The following is a 24012-nucleotide window of genomic DNA, read 5'->3' on the forward strand; positions in this document are numbered from 1 at the left end:
CCAAGCAAAGTTTTATAAATGAGACCCCAATGTAAAATTTGCCAATTGTAGTATCCTATGTTTTTTTTTTAATGGGTGCACCGCAGCACTTTTGAACTGTCATGCAGATGTTATCATTTTGCCCCTCCATCTCTTCCATGCAGCATATTGAAACTACTGAGCAGCATCGGTCATACATCATGGCGCTTCATGGGGAACCACTTTCCCAACTATCGAGTGATGGTGCTTCGTGGTGCTTGCTGCTTCATGGTGACCCTAACCCCAATTACTAATCATTTGTCCTAGCTTCAAGGTGCTTCATGGGGGACATCCATATCAGCCCCCCACTGCCCCAGTCGTTGTCTCTCAGAAAGGGACGTCTGCTGATAATTTGTGTTGGAATTTAGACCAGGACAGTTAATAACTACAGGGAGTCAAGAAACAAAACAGGAGTCAGAAATCCAGCAAGTGTAACAAGGAAAAGTTGACAAAATCACTAATGCCAATAAGTAGCCAGAGTAAAAAAACAAGGCACATGACCAAACACCACAATGTAAACCTTTCCCAAAAAAGTCACAAAAAAAAACAAGTTTTTATGAGTTTTTTAAACTTGGAAGTAAATCCTGCCACACTGCCATTTTAAATAACAGCAGTGTGACGATGCAATATGCAGCAATGTCATGATCGTGTGACTGACAATGGAACTGGCAAGAATAATAGATTGGCTTCCTCCATCTAAATGGTTTCAAGGTGGCAGAGAACAAAATAAACACAGACAAAATGGTGTCATGCTGATATCAGGAACATAATGTTAAATGTTTTTAAATATCAGAAAATACAATCAAAATTATCAAAAAATCATAACAATAACTAAAGAAGTGCAGAAAGAAGAATATAAAAAAGAAAGACCCCCCCAGATTGAATTATTCCTGGAGTAAAATTCCTAAAATAACAGAGGGTAGGAGACTAAGATGAAACACCTAATTACATATAAGAGGTAAAATTCTGATTTTTTCAGATCTGATTGCTTTTCATACCTAAACTAGGATAAAAATTAAATAATTCTGCTAAATAGAAGTAAAATCAAACAGAATAGTGTTCTTGTAATATTTCCAAAATTTTAATAATACTGACCTAATATAAAATTCCCAGAAATAAAACAACACAGTCACATTTAACATTCCTGTTTTTGCACAATGCTGCCTTTACCTGGAAGTCCAAATAGTAAAAGTATAGGAAACCTGAACAGTGAAAGCGTTCAAAGCAGAAAGGGTCAAAAACACAAGGAACAATGATCTCATGAACTAATGTCACAACAAAGAGCCAGCAAGAGTCTTTTAAAGATCTCTCTGGTAACTGAAGTCCCAATAACAGTCCTAAGGTGGAAGAAGACCCTGTCCCTAAAGACTCGAGATACAATTTAGGGTAACTTCCTGAATACTTTAACATAGAAGCTAAAAAATGCATGTATAAGAACCATGTTGTTTGATTACACACATATAAAAAAGTGCAATCCTAATCGATTTCAGAAGAACTCCATTTGGCCACTTCATTTCATTCCCCTATACATGAGAACATTTCCCACACTACAGCATGGTTATTTGAACCTTGTTTAATGAATGACACAGTTGCAGTCTAGCTTTGATTGTGATTCAAACACAAAATTTGAATGTTTCTACTAAGGATTTAGACAAACATACTGTATTCTCATTTTATATCATTGATATGTCCAACTAGATAAATGATAAAATGTTTAATCTCCTTGCTGATCCTTATCAGTATGAGCAAGAATAAAGTGATGAGGAGCTTTAACAGATTAAAGATATAATAACAAAGGCAGAACTGAGAAAGTAAAATGTGTAGCCTGTAGCTGTGTAGTATGGTGGGACAACTAGGGACTGGTGATGTGCATGTGTAAAATGTAAAGTAATGCCTACTGAGGAAAAATGGTTTTCCTGCAGAGAGTAGAACTTATTATGACAGTTGCTGGAAACTGTAGACATATCTAATGATAAGCCTGCTTTTCAATCAGTGAAAAGCGGTTATCGTAACAGACAAGCACTAGACAGATGTCAATTCTCTTCCAGATCCAAAGCATACTTGTGGATTTAAGGAGGACTCCACTCTGATAAATTGGCACAGGCCTGCTTAAAACCCTATTTCACTGCTAGAACCATTGATAATTATTCTGTTTGGTTGCACTAAACACTGAGTGCATCTCTGATAACTAGAAAGTCCAAAGAGTGTTTCTGAAGACCATTACAGGTTTTCTTGGCTATATTTTGAAGTACTGTATACTTCTAAATAAACACATCTCTAAGGATGGGAAAAATATATATCCTTCCCTCAGGAAAAATGCTGATAGGAATCTGTGAAAAAAATTAATTACTTTCAGCTTCATTTTATTGGCAAATACATGCAGAGGGCATGCTTTCTAAAATCAGAATCATTACCACTTAGAAATGGATATATTTAGTAAGCTGTGTTTTCGTGTTTCTTCTTGTGTCCCACTGACTGCCATTTTCAGTGGCTGGGGAGACATGATTTTTTTTTCTAATTATGCCTATCTTGATAATTCCAAAAATGTCAATATTATCCTTTTAAAAAATGTCCCCACAGCATAGCAGGTGATATGTATATGTGTATGTGTACATGCATGTTTTTGTTGGTTTTATTATTTTATTATCTGTACGTTGTGCTTGGGTGTTAAGAAAGGTGCCTTGAAATAAAATGTATTATTATTATTATTATCTTATCCTGACATATTTCCTGTCTTTCAACTGATGCCAGGAGAGGCTTCAGCCCTGGTGACCATAATCTGGAGGTTTGATGGATGATGAATGAACTTTAAGAAGTACAGAAACATATATTGCGTTTAATGAAGCCTCCAAATTCAAATTCACAATGCAGCTTTATATGCCACTGTTTTACCTGGAATGAGGGTCTTATTATTATGCAGTATGCACAACTAAATTTAAACTTCATATTTTTTTACATTGTTTTAATGGCCATTTTCTGTGTTTACATAGGTTATCCAGATGCTTCTAATTTCTTCTCCTGTATCCACAGTCTGGGACATCATTTGGGGTAAGACCAATTCTTTTAATATTGTCTGACATCACATGCAACCACAGCTTACTTGGCCTCACTCACACCCTCCATTTCCATCTTGGAGCGCCTGTTCACAAAGTCATCCTATGTCTTTCTCTCTACTTGCCCAAATTACCATAGTCTGCTTTTCCTCAGCACAACACCTACTGCCTTCACACCAAATCCTTCCCTTAACTCACTCCATGATACGCCAAACATCTATCTGATATTCCTTATCTTTCCTCCTTTGTCATACTTGAAGTTGCGCTCTGATAACCAATAGTCATCACCCCTGAACTAAGTCAAATCTGACAATGAATTAGAATTAACAATTGTATTTAGTCACTTTAAATATATAGTGCCCTCTACGTTGTTTGGGACAAAGACACATTTTTCCTTGATTTACCCCTTTGCTCTACAGTTGAATACAGGTGTTACAAATCAAACAATTCAGACATAATTAAAATGCACATTAATCTAAGAGTACTGTATTTGCATACATTTCAGTCATACCACGTAAAAATGACAACATGTTTTATAAATAGTCCCCCCATTTCAGGTCACCATATTATTGGGGACAGTTGGCATCACAGGTGTTTGTGATTACTCGGGTGTGTTTCATTTGTTCATTAGTGCAGGCCTAAGATAACTATGCTTGCTTCTGCCCTTTGGAGTCTATAGTCTCCATTGTTCAACTTGAAGACTAGTGATGTTCCAATGAAAGTCAAAAAAGCCCTAATGAGGCTGAAAAATAAAAATAAAATCATTAGAGATATTGTTAAAACCTATATCAACTCGTTGGAATATCATTAAGAAGAAAAAACACACTGGTGAGCTCAGTAATCACATAAATCACTATGGTAAAGAAAAAGCCTTAAACACCTGTCCAACAGATCAGAAACAGTCTTCAGGAGGCAGATGTGTATGTGTTAGAGACTACTATCTGCAGGAGACTTCATTAATAGAAATACAGAGGTCGCAGATTGCACTGCAGAATGCAAACTACTTGTTAGCAACACAAATAGGATGGCCAGATTACAGTTTGGGACAAAGTGCTTAAAAGAACCAGCAGAATTCTGGAAAAAATTTGTGGATAGACGAGACTAAGATTAACCTGTATCAGAGTGACAATAAGAACAAAGAGTGGAGATGAAAAGGAACTGCTCTAAAACCAAAGCATATCACTTCATCTATTGAAAATGGTGGTGTGAATGTTATGGTGTAGCGGCTAGAAGCGCTGCGCCACTAAAGACACAATTCACTGCAGTGTGGGTGGAGGCGGGGTGATGAGGGAATAGGCAACAGTTGTATATAGTTAAAAGCAAGTTCAATAAACAGTCAGTAGTTTTTGCCTGCATTAAGAACACGTTGTCTGGCATGTTTTCTGTCCTCACAGTGCACTACAGTGGTGACCCCAATGCTCTTGGACGATTCCAGAGTTACGTTAATCATGTCTGCCAACGCTGTGGCTTTAAAGTTACCGGAGTTTTGGGAACAGCAAGCTGCAGTGTAGATTGCCCAAGTCGAGGCACAGTTTGCATTGTGGGACATTACGGCAGATGACACGAGGTACTACTACATCGTTGCAGCTCTCGGCAGCTCTACAGTGTCCAGGGTGGTGAGTCTGCTTGAAAATCCCTCGGACACAAACAAGTATGTAACCTTAAAGGCATACCTTTTAGAGATATATGGCTTCATGGAGTCAGAGCGAGCATGGCGGCTACTAACATTGCCTGGCCTCAGAGACACAAAACCCTCCGCATTGATGGACCACATGTTAGCTTTGTTAGGTATCCATAGACCCTGTTTTAAATATTTAGAGAACTGTTTCTCCAACAGATGCCGGAACAAGTGTGTACTGTCCTGCCCAACGTGTCCAACGTTGAATACCAAGAGTTAGCCAAGATGGCCGATAACCTGCACTCTGCTTTGCAGAGCTATCTTCCACCTGCAACTCTCGTCAGTCCCATTAGCAAGCCTGCATCTCATACTACTCATCCCCCACCTGCCGCCATACAGACAACTGAACTGTGTTTTTACCATGCCCAGTTCGCCAAGAACGCAAAGGAATGTCACCCTCCTTGTAAGTTTAACCCACCCAGGTTGGTCAACAGTATCTCATCAGAACCTGCAGACCACCTACTTTTCATAACAGATGCCCAGTCCGGCCACCATTTTCTGTGTGATACTGGCTCACAAGTGAGTGTGCTTCCTGCATCACCTATTGATGTGGCTTTAGGGATAAAAGGGCCCGTTTTGGAGGCTGCTAATGGCACTAGGAACCCCACCTATGGAACGTAGCACACAACCTTATCTTTCAGTGGAAGGTGTTTCACTTGGACATTTGTCTTGGCCAAGGTGGCCAGGCCGCTGCTGGGCGCGGACTTCCTGTATGCAAACGGGTTGCTGGTTGAGGTTAAGAACCATCGCCTTGTAGATGCAAAGAACTTTGCCACCCATTCCTGCACACTTAGCTGTATCACTACCTCTGCCCTGTACAATATGATAGCTACGACTTGCGACTTTACCCGCCTTCTCAACGAATTCCCCCACCTATCAAAACCCACTTTTTTCCACAGCAGAAACCAAGCATGGAGTGGAACACTACAATTCTACTTCTCATCAACCGATCCACGCCCACACCCGTGGGTTGATTTTTAATCACGCTAATTGTCTATTTGGAGTGCCTGTCATAGATGTCTTGGGACATTGCATTTCAAAAGAGGGTGTGATTCCTTTGCCATCCAAAGTCTCTGCTGTCACCAATTTTCCACAACCCCGCATCAGACATTGGTGTTTTTCAGCAGACATTTATGGCCCAATGAATGCAAGTATAGCACTTTCGACTGGGAACAAACTAAGTTTGTACTTGACCATTCAACATTTCTGCTTCTTGCTTGAAGCCTGGTCATTCACTGCATTTGTCAACCACAAACCACTTGTTCTTGCAATGTCCAAGGTCGCTTGATCCGTGGTCTGCCCAACAGAAGCGACACTTGGCTTACATATCAGAGATCACAACAGACTTCCAGCATGTCGAGGGTAAGAACAATGTGGTGGCTGACTGTCTCTCTCGGCCCGCATTAGCACCCATACAAATTGAAATTAACAACTCCCAGCTGGCATAGACCAAGCTGAGGACCAAGCTCTTCACTAGGCAGAAACCGGCCTGCAGTTGTCAGAGGTGCAGTTAGATTGGAGCGCTGCTAAGCTCCTGTGTGACACCAGCACAGGTTACCCACGCCTAATTGTCCCCAGCAACTGGAGACAGTGCATCTTTGACATCACACACAGCCTCTCACATTCAGGATGAAAGGCATCCCAACATTTGGTGGCAAGCAAATTTGTTTGGCGGGGCCTCAAAAAAGATTTTCATTGTGTTGCATGTCAAAAGGCTAAAATACATCGCCATGTTAAAGCCGCACTGATGCCTTTCCCGGTGCCTGCTCCCCATTTCGACCATGTTAATGTGGACCTGGTAGGCCCCCCTTCCTCCTTCTCACAGTTTTACACACCTGCTCACTGTGGTTGACAGGACCACCAGGTGGCTTGAAGCTGTCCCTTTGAGTCCACAACTGCAGCAGAAGTAGCGAGAGCCTTTATTAACACTTGGGTTACACGGTTCGGCACTCTATCTCACATCACATCCGACCGAGGTGCATAGTTCACTTCACAGCTCTGGGCTGCAATGGCACAAGACATTGGTACGACCTTGTACCATACCACTGCCTACCACCCCCAAGCTAACAACCTTTGTGAGCGATTTCACCGGTTGCTAAAGTCACCCTCAGGACCTCCCTTTCGAATGACAGCTGGGTCGACTGTCTGCCGTGGGTGCTGTTGGGGTTTCGTACGGCTCCAAAAGAGGATTTGCAAGTCTCGTCCATTGAACTGTTGTTTGGCCAACCTCTCCATGTGCCCGGGGATTTTATCCCTCAGAGTTCTGCCCCCTGGACTGCATCCCGACACCAATCTCTGCTCCCAGACACAGCAGTCACCTTCCAGCCAGTACCTTCTGCCCAGCACGGCTCTCCTCTCTCCTGGTTTCTATGCCACCTGCAATCAGCAAAGTTTGTGTTTGTCTGGCACAAGGCACATTGCAGCCCACTGAAACCACCTTATGATGACCCTTTCTGATTCCTGGAACACGGAGACAAAATGTTTGTGCTTGACATGGGTGGCAAACAGCAGACAGTCTCGGTGGATCGCCTCAAGCCTGCACACTTGGATTCCTCTGAGGTTTTTGACTCTTTTCTGGCACCTGTTGGAGACCTGGCACCTGCTTCCCCTAACACACCTGTACCTACTGGGCATTCAGATGTTAGTTCTCCAGATCTGGTCACAACCCTGCCTGTGGACAGAGCACATCATGCGCACCCCAACAAAGTTAACATTGCCTGTGCATGTGAATTCTGTGGGGACCTGTGTAGTGGCTGGAAGCGCTGCACCTCTAAAGACACAATTGACACGCACTGCAGTGTGGGAGGAGGCGGGGTGATGAGGGAATAGGCAACAGTTGTATATAGTTAAAAGCACATTCAATAAAACGTCTGGCATGTTTTCTTTCCTCTCAGTGCACTACAATGGCTTGTGCATGTATGACTGCCACAGGTACTGGCACACTTAACTTCATTGATAATGCAACTGTTGATGGCAGTTGTACAATGAATTCTGAAATATATAGAAATATCTTATCTGCTTAAGTTCTAGTAAATGCCTCCAAACTCATTGGACAATGCTTCATCGTACAACAAGATAATGATCCCAATACTGCTAAGGCAACACGGGAGTTTTTCAAAGCTAAATAATAGAAAATTCTTGATTGGCCAAGCCAGTTGCTCAATTTAAATCCAATTGAGCATGCCTTCCATATGCTGAAGAGAAAACGTAAGGGGACAAAACCCCGAAACAGAGCTGAAGATGGCTGCTCGGCAGAACATCACCAGAGAAGATACTCAGCACCTGATGATGTCTATGAATCGCAGACATCAAGAAGTCCTTGCATGCAGGAATATGAATAAATATGACTGTTTTAATATACCCACCATTGCTATGTCCCAAACATTGTGGTCCCCTGAAATGCAGGGAACATGTAGAAAGGGCATTGTAATTTCTACATGGTGTGACCAAAATGTAAGACAAGAGTAATGACATACATTTATCTAAGGTATTTAAAATACTGTAAAATGAAGATTTTGGGTGGAACTTTGAAATTAATGTTCTACCATGGCATCATAATTTAAAACAATAAACTGAACATGTTACAACAGTAAGACTTGATATACAGATTTACCATCAGTAGAGTAGATACAAAAGAGGCAATAATAAAGAAAGTTCTTTACAAGAAGCTGATGCTTTATTTGAGACATAAATATTATGATTATCAGATCTTGAGGAAAGCTCAATAGTCGTAATGCTATAATGGTGTATGAGTGTTCACAAAGAATTGCTTTGTATGGATTTAGTAGAGAAAAGCCAAGCAAAATGACACCTTTTATTGGCTAACTAAAAAGATTACAATATGCAAGCTTTCGAGGCAACTCAGGCCCTTGATTACATCTTGCCTGACGAAGGGTCCTGAGTTGCCTCGAAAGCTTGCATATTGTAATCTTTTTAGTTAGCCAATAAAAGGTGTCATTTTGCTTGGCTTTTCTCTACATTCATAATGGCTAACACGGTACAACACCCTAGTACTATGGATTTGGTAAAAATGGTAAACAATTGACTTCACATGTCTATCAATTCACATGTAGAGAAGCAAGGCTGCACTCAGATCTTAATTTGGAATCCTGAGGTGGTTCATCATGTGGTGGATGCAGCATTGCACTTTATCAGTGCATGTTCCCATCCTCATGTCAGAAATAAGCTACTTTCAAATGATAAAAGGCTTTTTGCAGTAGGGAATATGCAGTAAGACATATATGCAGTAGGGCATATTTGGTTTAAGTTTAGTGCTGAAAACATAACAAAAAATGCAAATAAACACATAGAGGCCTGGAAATGAAATCTGGTAAGCAGCAGCTCCTGTATCAATAGAGACTTCATAAAAACAAAAGTAAAAATTTGAATTTGGGTCATCCCATTGTTTTTAATGAAATGCCACACTCCTGAATGAATGAAAGTAGAAGACACATGTGACTAAATTGGAGTTCTAAATTGATATCTTCAAGATATTACCCCCCATTCACATACCCCCTTCACAAATTCCACCTCATGCCATGGATGACCTAGCAAGACGTCATTATGGTGGGAGCCCATGATAGGATTCTAATTTTGTTGCTGGTACCAACCAAATATCTACATCATGATTTCTCAGCTATAACTCTTGGTTTTATAAATTTTGTTTGAGAATGAAACAACAACAATGGTTAACCAGTGTCATTTAAAAAAAATACAACATAGTTCAGATTTTGTTAATTTAAATGAAGAGATTTTTTGTCAGTGTAGCATAGGAAAAGGTGTACTATAGTTTTGTATCAGTGAGGCTCCTTGAGATGTTTTATACTATAGAATATAACTTTATAAAAGCCATTTTAAGAGAAAGCGATCTAGTCTCGCATTTGGTTCATTCTGTACTATTCCTTATTATCTTGTATTAGTTTATATTGTTTGTTCTATAAAACATGTGATGGTGATGGATGTGAAAGTTGCTATATAAACTAAAGCTTGATAGATTGGTTGGCTGCTACATTTTTTTTCTGCTTTGCTTCCTCCCTTCACCACTTTTGAACAACTGATGAACTGGAGTGTGAAGGGAAACCTAATCAGGTCTTCAAAATTCTCAAAAACATCAATAAAGTCAATCCAACATCATTTTTCAGTTAATTAGTGAATTACTAAATTGAGTACAGCTTTTAAGAATCCATTGAATAAGATATTAGGACAACCAATACATCAAACTTGCAAGGATGTTAACTTGTTTTTAAAACGTTTCTACATACTGTTTCTTTTGTACAGTACTATTATAATGCCTACAGTATTACCCAAAATTAAAGTAAATCAGCAATTATACATGTGAATTTGTAGTTTGGCCAAAATACAGCACAGAGTTTACTTTGTACATGACAAGTGCATTATTTCAGTAAAACAATTTTTGACACACGTTATTAAGACTACTTCACATATATTTACAGTATAATGATTTTGTCCATTACCTTCTTTTAAATTGTTTTGGGACTGTTGTGATACATTGTTATTGTTTAACTTGTTGCTTTAAATTACTGATATAGTTCAATATTATTTTTTGGCCAGCATTCTTCTTTTTTTTTTTTTTACTGAGTTTACCACCATTTTTAGACACTTATTTTGTACTGGAATCAATTTCGTGTACAAGTGACATCAGGAAATTTCATGTAGTGACATCATTATCCAGAAGGTGTTTAGTCTGTGACACGTTCCTCCTGGTGTTTAAGGCTCTGAAATTTGCTAAAAAGATACATCATTGTGTTAGAGTTGGTTTCCTGAAATATTTTTCAGGGATAAAAGATATGTTTATTTTGACTTTTAGGTTACATTTCTGGCTTGATGTTTTTGGTTTCATTTTGATTTCCTGGCTTTCTGACCCTTGCTTTTTATTTTGACAACCTTATTCACTGTTCCATCTCCTTGTCCTTTATAAATCACTTCGCTGTCTTTTTCCTATCTGATGTATAGCAATGTTAACTTTGTTAGCCACTATGAATCTTCTATAATTTAAATATTTTGTGTCTTTCTAGTAGCATTTTCTAACCACCATCTTTAAAAATGATCTGACATCCCCTGATGTAAAATATTTTTAATACAATAATAATAATAATAATAATTTTGCTTTTTATAACCAGCCAAAAGATTCCCAGCATTATGAGTGGAATATAATTTAAAAACTGTACTGTATAAAATAAGGGAAGCAATTGCCTGTGTATTGCCACAAAGGGGAGACAAAACATTACACAAAGTACATTTGAAATTTCTCTTTCCTGCTATATTTTTTACCCATATTATTTCAAATTGAGTATGTCTGGTATTCAGTTTAACCAATTGGGAAATTAGTAGAATGTGCTTGTTTTATAAAAATATGTCATTTTGTTATTCTTCTTGATTTTAGATCTTAATTTGCACAAAGGTCAGTGTGACTGATATCTTAACAAATGAATGGGCCTGATCTCTGCTTTTGTTAGTTGCTTTACATTGCTTGCACCAAGTCTTAATTACACTTAAAACAGTATATTCAGTACTGATGAACTCAGTGTATATGCAGGTATATGTAATTGCAGGAGCATGTGGGAATTTTTTTGGGGCAAGTGTGCTGAACCTCTTATAAATAGGTCAAGACTGGTCAGTAAGTGAAAATTTTACATTTGTGCTGAACGGCCAGGACCCTTACTTGGCCAGGATGCCTTCATAGTGGAAGGACCAGGGGAGAGAGAGTGCCCAGGACATTATCTCCCTCGAATCACTATGTGGCAGCTGCTCTGGTTTGCTACAGTGTTACAGATTCCCACAGGGCACACTGGGAATTGGAGTTCTTTGGTGCAGCCCTGTTGAGTTCTGGGGGTGATGATAGAGGGTGCTGCAAGGACTGGGAAGCCCTACTTTTTCGGGCTCCCACCTCACTCGGAAGTGCTTCCAGACCACACTTATAGGGTACCAGAAGTACTCCCGGGTGTTACATAATGAAGCCTGCTGCCTCAACTTGGAGAGCCACAGTTGGGAAGAAGGAGAACAAAGCTTGCCTGGAGGAGTGTAGGCAGAGAGGAAGAGAGAAAGACAGAAGAAGATAAAGTATTACAGCATGCTGTGCTGTGTACTCTTCCCTGAGGCATTTCTCAAAGAAAGCCTTGTTTGTGCAGGACTTGTGTCTGTGTTTGTCTGTGTCGAGTGTTTGAGAAGCTGGAGTGCGCCCTGGTGGCCACACATTATTTTACATTATTGTTTTTAATCATTATACATTATTTTAATGAACACACACTAATCCATATATGAATGGAATATAATCACAGCCACAAATGAGGATATAACAAAGGTTCGTGTTGGTAGTATGTCATGATCTTTCCCCACATTTACACCTGTGTACCTGACTGGCTTAACCATCTGGTTTGTGTAAATCATGTGGCCACCAGGAGCTCATCAGCAAACACTGCCCTCAAGTCTGGTTCTAGGAGTAAGTTCCAATAATTTCAGCAACAGCAGTTTTGCAGATGTTTAGCTGGCTAGGGGGGTGAAATAGAATCTAATTCTTTTGACAAAGCTTTTATTTTACTGGTTGATCTTTCACTTCATCCTAAACTATTGTCATGAGCTTGTATTGGTGACCAAATACGCAAGAGTGCAAATTCATATGGCTAATGAGGTCATTGTACAGGATTCCTGTTCTCATTCTTGAAAATACTGTGAGAAGTGTAGCAATGCAGAAGGAAAGAACAGAACTACCAATTCTCTTAATTGACAAGAACATTTGAGATGGTCTGGACATGTAGTTAGAATGTCCTTGGGATCTTCCCTTGAGTGTAGTCGTAGCTCAATGGGAAAAGGTCCACTGTCAGAACTAGGACATGCTGGAGGGATTATAAACTATCTCTTAGCTTGCCTGGGAGTGTCTGGTAAATACCCAGGAAGAACCAGAGAAATAGGGTGGCCTGGTTTGTTCCATTCACTAAGAGTCAGTAAGTAAATAGGTTTTGAGTCCCTTTCTCATGTACTGTATGTCAATTAACCCATTTACACTGCACAGTTATATGCATGATCACCTCTTCCATCCTCCTACTTCAGGCTACATGACATTCCAACACTGCGGGTGTTGTTGTTTTTCTCTGGATAATCGTATTGTGGTTTAGGTGCCTCTTTCATACCATGAAATCTTAGGCTCTCCATTAAATTCTTCTGGCCCCTGTTTTTAACTATACCTCAAAGCTCAAAAATTAGAAAACAATTGAGCTGTACGTGAAAACAGGTAATTTGTATAATAATGTTGTAGTCTTAGAAGCAGACAATAACTTTTGATGAATAATTAAATATTCATCTTCAAATAAAATACTCTATTCTTCTTTTTCCTTTCTCACCCTTTTTGTGGGCTATGTTATTAACCTATAAATCTTTCCTGAACATTTGCGTAACTGTCAAATTAAGAAGCTATTATGAATGGCATTGCACAGTCATCAGGTGCATTACACAATAAATCAGAAAGTTGCAAGTAGCTTTTTCAGCAGCCATATAATTTGAGAATATTTAAATAATTCATCCATACAAGATAAAAGGGAGATGCAAAATAATTTAAAATCAATAATGCAAAAAATCAATGGGCTACTTGCACAAGTAGGTGTAGTATGCTTGCTCATCATACTAATGGCAAAATAAATTAGTTAACCTGTTGTTAAAATAATTAGATTAGTGAGCATCCAATCAATAAATTCTCATGACATCAAACTCTAAGCTACAAAATGCTTACATTTAGTGTCCTGTAGTAATAATGACTTTTAAAATCACAGTAATTACCCATGTGTTGTGTTGTTTTATATAACCAATTCAGATTCCCATTGTGCTTCTCCACTGCAAAAATCAACAGTGGCCCCTGACAACGTGGAGCTGTTTCTTTAGTCTTGTTTGCCACCCTGAAACAATTGCCATTATCTTGTAAATATTTCTTACTTATTTATTATTTGTAGATGAACCTTTTTGTGCAGTTTATTGTTTGTTCTTGTGCTAAAACACAATAACTGTAAATGGTAATTGCTGTCCTCGGCCATTAAGTTCAAAATGTTTTCCCCATTCAAGTAGAATCATCTGCACTCAAAGTGAAAAATTGTACCTTCCACATTCATGTGTTGAATTTGAAACAGCTTGAAAACCAGCATTGCACACTGCTTATTCACTAAGTGAACAGTAATACTGGATTCTATTTATTTTAGGAGAAAATACTTAGAAAACTGGCCAATATGTTCAAACAGTTTAATGGAAAAGTGTCAAAAGAAATATAGCCAAAAAGTAAACAAAAAATAACATTTTCCAGCCTGCTTAACCCAGGTCATTGCCATGTTCTTAAGTGGTTTCCACACTGCTACTCAGAAATAAATTGCATTTTTACCCAATCTCTTTCTGATTTTAGAATTATGAATATTTAAATTAAATGTAACAAAGTGAGTTTTTCCATTCTTAAAAAATTCCACTGGAATCCTTGCAACATCATGGAAGATTTTATATCTTGTTCTAAAAGAGATTTTGCAAAATCAGCCACTGCCTGGTAGACTGACTTCTGTCTTGAACTTTTTCCTTTTGGACAGTCCATGACTGACAATGGTTTAGAACATCCTTCTGAGTCTTAAAAGTCATTTCTGCATTGATAGATACCACCAGTTTATTTTCAAGAACTACTTTCTATCTATCTATCTTTCTATCTATCTATCTATCTATCTATCTATCTATCTATCTATCTATCTATCTATCTATCTATCTATCTATCTATCTATCTATCTATCTATCTATCTATCTATCTATCTATCTATCTATCTATCTATCTATCTATCTATCTATCTATCTATCTACTTTAGATTGTTTCAGAATCTACTTGTAGAACGTGCATGGCAAACAAGTTCACAATGAATGTAAGTGTCAAAGTTAGCATCATTTTAAACAGGACAGTACTATACCAGTAGTGTTTTTTTAACCAAAATAACCCTACTATTGAGCACAATTCTTCTTAAATCATGTTGCATTAACTGGGCTGCAATAACTTTTTCACATCTGAAAATCTGTATCTGATTAAATTGATTGTCAAAAAAATAAAATAAGCATAGAACATTCATGTTTGTTTTTTTAATGCTCCAAACTATATTATGACAAACAATAAAAAGACCTGACCAAATTCAAGTCAAATCAAAGTTATTTACATATGTACACAGCACATTTAAATTTTTACTTGCACATCTCGTCAAAACAGTTGACCAAAATAAAAATACCCAAAAATAAATAAATAAAAAGTATACATAAAAAAGTATAGCATGCAATCATGGATTCAGAAAGTATTCAGACCCCTTCAGTTTCTCCACACCTTATTGTGCTGTAGATTTAATTTTAAATTGCTACATTTGTCATTTTCCCCATCAATTTACACTCAATGACCCATAATTATAAAGTGAAAACATGTTTTCAGAAAGGTTTATAAATGTATTAAAAATCTAAAACTGAAATCTCTCATTTATATAAGTATTCAGGCCCTTAATTCATTTCATTGTAGACACTCCTTTAGCAGCAATAACAACTTTGAATCTTCTTGGGTAAGTCTCTACAATCTTTGCAAACCTGGGTTTGGTCAGTTAATCCCATTCTTTCTGGCAGATCCACTCAAGCTCTATTTGATTAGATGGGAAGCCTCTGTAAACTGCCATTTTCAATTCTCTCCACAGATGTTCTATTGGGTTTTGACTTGGCCACTCAAGGAGAGACTTGTCCTGAAGCCACTCAAATGTTGTCTTGACTGTTTGCTTCAGGCCATTGTCACGTTGAAAAGTGAATCGTTTCCCCAGTCTGAGATTCCTTGCATTGTGGAGCAACCCCATGTATTTGTTTGCATTTTTCCTTAGAAAGGAAAAAAGTTAGACTAGTCAACCTTTCCCTGCTGCTGAGAAGCACTCCCTGAGCATTGTGCTGCTGCTATCACCATGCTTCACATTTCAATGTTGTTGAAGCCACTGTACTCCGGAGAACACTCAATGCTTTAGAAATGGTTTTATACCCTTGCCTTGATCTATGTCTCACCACAATTTGATCACTGAGGTTTTCAGAGAACTTCTTACACTTTATGGCTTGTTTTTTCTTCTGGCATTAAGTATGAGCATTTCTAAGTGATGTACAATCAATTCAGTATGCTACAGGTGAACACAAATCAAGTTCTAGACACATTTCAAAGAGAATTAAAAGCCAAGCAAAATGACACTTTTTTTGGCTAACTAATAAGATTACAATATGCAAGCTTTAGAGGCAACTCAGGCACCTTCTTCAGGCAAGATGTAATACATGATTACATCTTGCCTGAAGAAGGGGCCTGAGTTGCCTCGAAAGCTTGCATATTGTAATCTTTTTAGTTAGACAATAAATGGTGTCATTTTGCTTGGCTTTTCTCTACATTCATAATGGCTAACACGGTACAACACCCTAGTACTAAAGAGAATTAAAAAAAAGGAATTCTTGCTTTGTTAGATTTTGAAGTTAGTTGTTGTATCAGTTCTGCAAATTTTATTTGTTTGATTGTATATTTTGTTACTTTCTTGAAATAAAAGTATTAAATAAAACAAAAAAAAAGGAAATTGGACACACCTATATAAATGAAAAATCTCGGTTTTTGATTTTTAATAAATTTGCAAGCCTTTCTGAAAACATGTTTTCACTTTGTCATGAATGGTTATTAAATGTGCATTGATGGGCCAAAATGTATCCAATTAAAATCAAATCTACTAAACAATAAAGTGTGCAGAAAGTAAAGGGGCCAGAAGCATTTTCAAATTCACTGTATATATAAACAATTTAAAAAAATGCATTTTTTTAGACTAAATGACAGTTTAATATAGTGCAATGTTTTATTTTAATACTGGGAAAACATTTTGGAGAGAGTGTACCAATTTATCTGAAAAAGTAGATTGAAAAATATCATGCGTGTCATATGGCAGTTGAGCACTGTACACAGTTCTTCCTCAAGAGTTTGTTTTTAGATCTTTCAGACTGTGCAGCATCAAACTGAGGATAAACTTGAAATAGTCAAGGAGCCAGGAAACTGGAACCACCTGAAAGGCCAGCTATGCCGGGGAAAGCCTAGAACCTGCACTCTGACAAAATGATGCAGGCATTTTTTTAAAGTATGGTTTTAAATGAAATATGGGAGAGTATTTTCCACTTCTCTACCTTGCAGCATATACAAAAATGAACACATGCAGTAAAATCCCAGAGCTGACATGTGCATAGCCTTAGTGCTTTCAATAATGGACAAATTTAAAAAAAAAATGCTCCAATTCACACGCTGCAGCAGCAATTAATTTTCTTCAGAGTCTTTTGTAATTGCACTTCCTCCATCATTGCATTGTTTGTCTTGTGGCAATACTCAAAGGTACGAATGAATGTGTTCGTCTCTAAGTGTCAGCTCACAGCGGTTATCTCTCAGCAGCCCTGTAGACATAAGGAAAAGAATTATTAGCTTTGCATTGCAGTCAACACTTGTCCAGTTCATGTTTGTCATTTCTCCTTTACACAATATAGGAGTTTGTATTTTGTTGTCTTTTTTTGTTTTTTTTATTGAGAGAAAAAGCATGCTACTTGTATTTACAATATGCAGTGTATTTGATTATTACTTCCAACAGCAATACATATACTGTATTGCCTTCTTTTTTAATAAAACATGCTCATCCTTTCTGTTTATTTGAAGTGGAGGGTTGTCAAGAAGCACCAGGAGTAAAAGTAGTTTTATGATGGCACAAGGGAAATTACTGAACATGGGCTTAGTAGAAATAAGAAGATCTACACTGGCAAAAGAGGTGTATCTCTTGTGATATATGGCTGGCAGTTTATCCCGGCCAATGCCTCCAAGCCACCAGATGGAACCCTCCCTGCAACGTGGAGGTGCCCCGAATTCCAGAAATGGCATCATGGACCTTGGAGTTTTTCTTCACAGCCCTGATGCAGCAGTGGGGGCTGCCAGGGGACGCTGCAGGGAGGAACAAGGAATTGTATTTTCCATATAGCCAGGAAGTACTTTCCAGTCTTGGGGACGGAAGAAATGATGTACTTCCGGACTGAAGAAAAAGAAGAGTTTTGATCTGACCCGGAAATGCTAGGAAATCACGTGGACTGAGGGACAGAGGTATTTCCGGGTCAGGGACTATAAAAGGACTGTGGGAAACCCCAGCAGATTGAGCCAAGTTGGGAGGAAGGGTGACTGAGCTGCTGGGAGTTGGAGGATTAGGAATTGTGATTGATTATTGTGTTTATTGATTATTATTGGTAGTATTGTGGAGTGTAGGTGCTTGGTGCACACTTTTGTAATAATAAATTCAAATATTGGAATATTACCTGGTGTCAGAATGTGTTGTCTTAGGGTTCAAGGGGACGACAGCGCCCCCTATCTGTCACACTCTATGTGTAATGTGCCACTAAGAGGCCTATATTTCTACTGGGATCCTCTGAAGTATTTTACATAAGGTAATGGGAGGCTTGGAGGCTAAATAAAATGCCCGAACACCTCCTGAGAGATAAAAAAACCACATGTGGTCCCTAGGTAATAAAGCTAGGACTATGTTTATAATCATAACAATTAATGATTCTTTAAATTTATATAGTGTTTTCTTCACACCACAAAACTCTTTACATATTGAGTGGGGTACCACTTCAACCACCACTAATGTGTAACACCAACCTGAATGTTGTGATGGCAGACATTTTTATGCCAGTACGCTCACCACATATTAGTTGTTGCTCCTTTAAGATTGAAGCCTGGAAAGTATGGTACTCTAGTTATGTGGGAGCTCATAGTCCCTGACTGCAAAAGTTAGACCTTTCAAGGCACTCAGTCTACAATTGTTTACAAAAACAATGGCCCTTAAGTGCAGCAGGTTATAGGGACATGAGAGGCCATTAGAAGACTGGTCTGTCTTGTAGTAGTGCTATCCATGGCAGGCTTTTGAATAATAGAAGTAAGTTTAGTGAGGGTTTAAAACCATCTCAGGACTGAGGAGACTTAAGTCAAAGAAAAGATCACTGGTAGGATATAAAGAGGCCAGGATTATGAAAAAGAGATGGAAGGTGAGAAGAGGAATGCTTTTGGTGTGATAATTTGATGGGTAATAGAGCAGCTACCCCAATTTGACAGACATATTGGTTCAGAGAGATTGTGGTATTTTTTTTTTTGGTATGGCCTAAGAGAAGGTTTTTGGTATGGTCTAAGAGAAGGTTTATGGATGTGGGTAGACAGGACATGCAGGTGATGGGTGTAACTGAACAAGATGCAGAGGACAGAAAGATATGGAAGATGATCCGCTGTGGCGACCCCTAACGGGAGCAGCCAAAAGAAGAAGAAGAAGTTCTTCTGTATTCATTCCTCCACTGTGGTTATTTTCCTGTTAATAATGGTACACTTTGTATTCAACTTTACCCTTCTTGCTGTTTTATGGATGAAAAGGGCTGTCACAGTACCACTTAGTATAAATATGTACAATAAACATGTGTTTATACTAATAGGAAGAAACACATTTTCTGATATGGAAGACTTATAGCTAGATATTGTGGACATTTATAAAAAGTTGTCAATGTGTTGTAATCCTCTGACTAGAAATACACCTTGTGCAGTAAGGCATTGAAGCTTGCCAACCACAAGAAAACTCATTAGGTTCACTGTTAACCCCTGAGGTCCAGGTGGAACAACACCTGATCAGGCCACTTTTTAAAATTGCCGTGATCCAAAGCTTATATCTCAGCAATATTACTCAGCAATATGAAAGCCATAGAGTTATTTTTCTGTGCATTTCATGGGGCTGCATGTGTCACCAGAAGCAAGGACGCTGGTCATAGACTTGCTATAGGCAGACATGTCATGTGTCAGCATTGCCAGACATTATGGATTAACCCACTCTACTGTGTCCTGAGTATAGATAAGGTTTCAGCAGACCAGCATTATAGATGACTGTACAAGATCAGTTACTTTGCATGATCACACCCTAGCAGGTCTGACACATCAGTCTGGTCCATCTGAGATATAATTCTGAGGAGCTGCACTCCAGGCTGGGCCCCTTAAAGCAATGCCCACAAATAAATAATAGGGGTATATAAAGGAAACTATGGTGACTTTACGGCTTCCATAGAATACATCCCAGACAAAGGAACATTTTAATAATGAACATTCTTTAAATCCAAACATTTCAATTACAAAAAGAATTTTGAATAATAATAATAATAATAATAATAATACGGCTTCGATGGTGGGGGAGGATGCCGGTCAGGCGTGGTAGGCCCAAACGTGTTGTGAGGGTCTGCTGGGAACGTCTGGCAGAGCCCCCTGTCAGAAGTAGCTTCAACTCCCACCTCCGGCAGAACTTCGACCACATCCCGAGGGAGGTGGGGTACATTGAGTCCGAATGGGCCATGTTCCGTGCCTCTATTGTTGAAGCAGCTGACCGGAGCTGTGGCCGTAAGGTGGTCGGTGCCTGTCGTGGCGGCAATCCCCGAACCCACTGGTGGACACCGGCGGTGAAGGATGCCGTCAAGCTGAAGAAGGAGTCCTACAGGACCCTTTTGTCCTGTGGGACCCCGGAGGCAGCTGATAGGTACCGGCAGGCCAAGCGGAATGCGGCTTTGGTGGTTGCTGAGGCAAAAACTCGGGCGTGGGAGGAGTTTGGGGAGGCCATGGAGAATGACTTTCGGACGGCTTCGAGGAGATTCTGGTCCACCATCCGGCGTCTCAGGAAGGGGAAGCAGTGCAGTGTCAACACTGTATATGGTGGGGATGGTGCGCTGCTGACCTCGACTCGGGACGTTGTGGGTCGGTGGGGAGAATACTTCGAAGACCTCCTCAATCCCATTAACATGCCTTCCAATGAGGAAGCAGAGCCTGGGGACTCAGAGGTGGGCTCCCCCATCTCTGGGACTGAGGTCACCGAGGTGGTCAAAAAACTCCTTGGTGGCAGGGCCCCGGGGGTGGATGAGATACGCCCGGAGTTCCTCAAGGCTCTGGATGTTGTAGGACTGTCTTGGCTGACACGCCTCTGCAACATCGCATGGACATCAGGGACAGTGCCTCTGGATTGGCAGACCGGGGTGGTGGTCCCCCCTCTTTAAGAAAGGGGATCGGAGGGTGTGTTCCAACTACAGAGGGATCACACTCCTCAGCCTCCCTGGAAAAGTCTATTCAGGGGTCCTGGAGAGGAGGGTCCGTCGGATAGTCGAGCCTCGGATTCAGGAGGAACAGTGTGGTTTTCGTCCTGGTCGCGGAACAGTGGACCAGCTCTATACCCTTAGCAGGGTCCTGGAGGGTGCATGGGAGTTTGCCCAACCAGTCTACATGTGTTTTTGTGGACTTAGAAAAGGCATTCGACCGTGTCCCTCGGGGAATCCTGTGGGGGGTACTCCGAGAGTATGGGGTACCGGCCCCCCTGATAAGGGCTGTTCAGTCCCTGTACGATCGGTGCCAGAGCTTGGTCCGCATTGCCGGCAGTGAGTCGAACCCGTTTCCAGTGAGAGTTGGACTCCGCCAGGGCTGCCCTTTGTCACCGATTCTGTTCATAACTTTTATGGACAGAATTTCTAGGCGCAGCCAGGGTGTTGAGGGGGTCCGGTTTGGTGGGCTCAGGATTGGGTCACTGCTTTTTGCAGATGATGTTGTCCTGTTTGCTTCATCAGGCCGTGATCTTCAGCTCTCTCTGGATCGGTTCGCAGCCGAGTGTGAAGCGGCTGGGATGAGAATCAGCACCTCCAAATCCGAGACCATGGTCCTCAGCCGGAAAAGGGTGGAGTGCCCTCTCAGGGTTGGTAGCGAGATCCTGCCCCAAGTGGAGGAGTTCAAGTATCTCGGGGTCTTGTTCACGAGTGAGGGAAGAATGGAGCGTGAGATCGACAGGCGGATCGGTGCGGCATCCGAAGTAATGCGGGCATTGCATCGGTCTGTCGTGGTGAAAAACGAGCTGAGCCGCAAGGCGAAGCTCTCAATTTACCAGTCGATCTATGTTCCTACCCTCACCTATGGTCATGAGCTATGGGTAGTGACCGAAAGAATGAGATCGCGAATACAAGCGGCTGAAATGAGTTTCCTCCGCAGGGTGTCTGGGCTTTCCCTTAAAGATAGGGTGAGAAGCTCAGTCATCCGGGAGGGGCTCAGAGTAGAGCCGCTGCTCCTCCGCATCGAGAGGAGTCAGATGAGGTGGCTCGGGCATCTGATCAGGATGCCTCCTGGACGCCTCCCTGGTGAGGTGTTCCGGGCACGTCCAACCGGGAGGAGGCCCCGGGGAAGACCCAGGACACGCTGGAGGGACTATGTCTCTCGACTGGCCTGGGAACGCCTTGGGATTCTCCCGGAAGAGCTAGAAGAAGTGGCCGGGGAGAGGGAAGTCTGGGCATCTCTGCTCAAGCTGCTGCCCCCCGCGACCCGACCTCGGATAAGCGGGAGACAATGGATGGATGGATGGATTTTGAATAATAGAATTATTTACACAACATAGCTGCACATCCTCTCTCGGCTTCCATAGTATTCCTTATTTTACCACAGCATAATATTTTTAATTGGTACTATTCCTGAGGTTTTGCAGTTTCAAGAGAAATCATTATATAATACAATACAACTTATTTTTGCATAACGCTCTTCACTGGCAGAAGTGCTATGAACAGATTCTCAAGTAAAATGCAAATATAAGTTATACTAATTACTAAATGCAGAATTAATACACATAAAGATACAGATTTGTTTTGATTATAATATTGATGCTGTGATTATATTTTTCAGATAGTATTATTTGGCAACTAATTATTACTATTTGCATTGAAATTTACTGTATGTTCATCGTGTAATTCTTTCAACAGATTTACATTTTCTGAAAAAAATTATGTCTGGTCTTCTCTGAGATATATGAAATATTTGTTTTCAATAAGGTATGTTGATGTTATTACTACTTATTTTAAAATAGTTTAAGAATAAACCTGATTTTCCACTGCTTATAAAACTGTGCAACTATTTATATTTTTTTTTGTTTTGTTAGTTTTTTATAGCATATTCTGAGTCATATTTCTTGAAATTGGAAGCTTTATTCAACAGCTATGACACTAAATATAAAATTTAAAGTGCAGTTTTGCAGTGAAGACAGTGTAGTTTTGCAACTTACTGTGCTGTAATTTTATACACCATATAATTCATTCACTATATATGTGCTTTCTGAAAGATAAATGTATTTGATATTGTATATGGAACATGTACTGCATAAAGACAGAGGTGTGGTCAGGTAAATCAAAGTAACAGAAAAACAATAGAAATACGGATAACTTTACAAAGAGTATAAAGAGCATCAATCTGGCTTGATTTCCTTTGGTTTAGGACTCCAAAGTCTTTTTAGTTAGTTAGTATCCCCTGAGGTTTTATTTCTAGAGCACCATTTGCATCTCCTAGCTTTCTACTATCTAGTTTCTTTTCTGTACTAAGGTACCCCTTTCACTCATTGTTGTACTGTTTTCTTGAATGAGTTTTTCATTGGGCATGCCTCCTACCCTGTACCTTCTGTGTTGTATCTGTGAACCTGGCAGTCTATTTGGCAGACAGACAGACCATATTGACTATATATCTATCTATCTATCTATTAAGTTGGACCCCAGTGTTCTACTCAAAAGTATTCTTTGTATTCTGGTAGCATATCTGACCATAACTTCGTAATCCTATTGAGTTTGCCTGTAAAATGCAAGTTACACAGCACAGAATATGTTATCCCATCAGTACTTTCCTACCCTCACTGTCTTCTAGATATTCGTTTTCCTTTTTCCAGCATGGGTTTGTTCTGCATAAGACACCCATTTCTTCCTGTCTCCTCCATTCTGGATGTCTTTAATTCATGTATTCAGGGTGGAAACCGAAACTTACTGTGCATGTAAGTAATGTGGCTTACACAATTCCATTTAGATACCTTAGTAAATGTTTTTGCTTTTAATTAACATTGCAGACGTTTTTGGTCATTAGGAAATGTTTAGATGCAACATGGCTGTTGTTTGTTAATTAAGTCTTAAATATTAAATGGTTAAAATTATTTAAAGCAAACTGCCAAACATCCAACTTTTGTACAGAAGTGGTAGCACTTCCTTATTAACAGTTAATCAGCGACAATTCATCAATGCTGGGTGTTAATTTCATTCCTTATACAGAAGCAGCATGCACATTTTATATTTTGTTGAACAAGTATTCAAAAAAAAGTTTGGAAGTAGGTATCTTTTTCACATCACTGTATGTATGAATAAATATTG

General features: G+C 39.7%; 1 long non-coding RNA gene across 1 annotated transcript in view; it reads left to right on the forward strand.

Annotated features, from left to right (window-relative positions):
- LOC114646399 (uncharacterized) overlaps positions 1–22659 on the forward strand; it is a 113825-nt gene extending 91166 nt beyond the window's left edge. Inside the window, exons 3-4 of the long non-coding RNA XR_003715329.2 lie at positions 3009–3066; positions 22591–22659. This is a non-coding gene — a long non-coding RNA (uncharacterized LOC114646399). The remainder of the gene's footprint in view (positions 1–3008; positions 3067–22590) is intronic.
- Positions 22660–24012: the final 1353 nt, after the last annotated feature.

The sequence above is a fragment of the Erpetoichthys calabaricus genome, chromosome 2, assembly GCF_900747795.2.
Source record: "Erpetoichthys calabaricus chromosome 2, fErpCal1.3, whole genome shotgun sequence".
Classification (NCBI taxonomy): domain Eukaryota; kingdom Metazoa; phylum Chordata; class Cladistia; order Polypteriformes; family Polypteridae; genus Erpetoichthys; species Erpetoichthys calabaricus.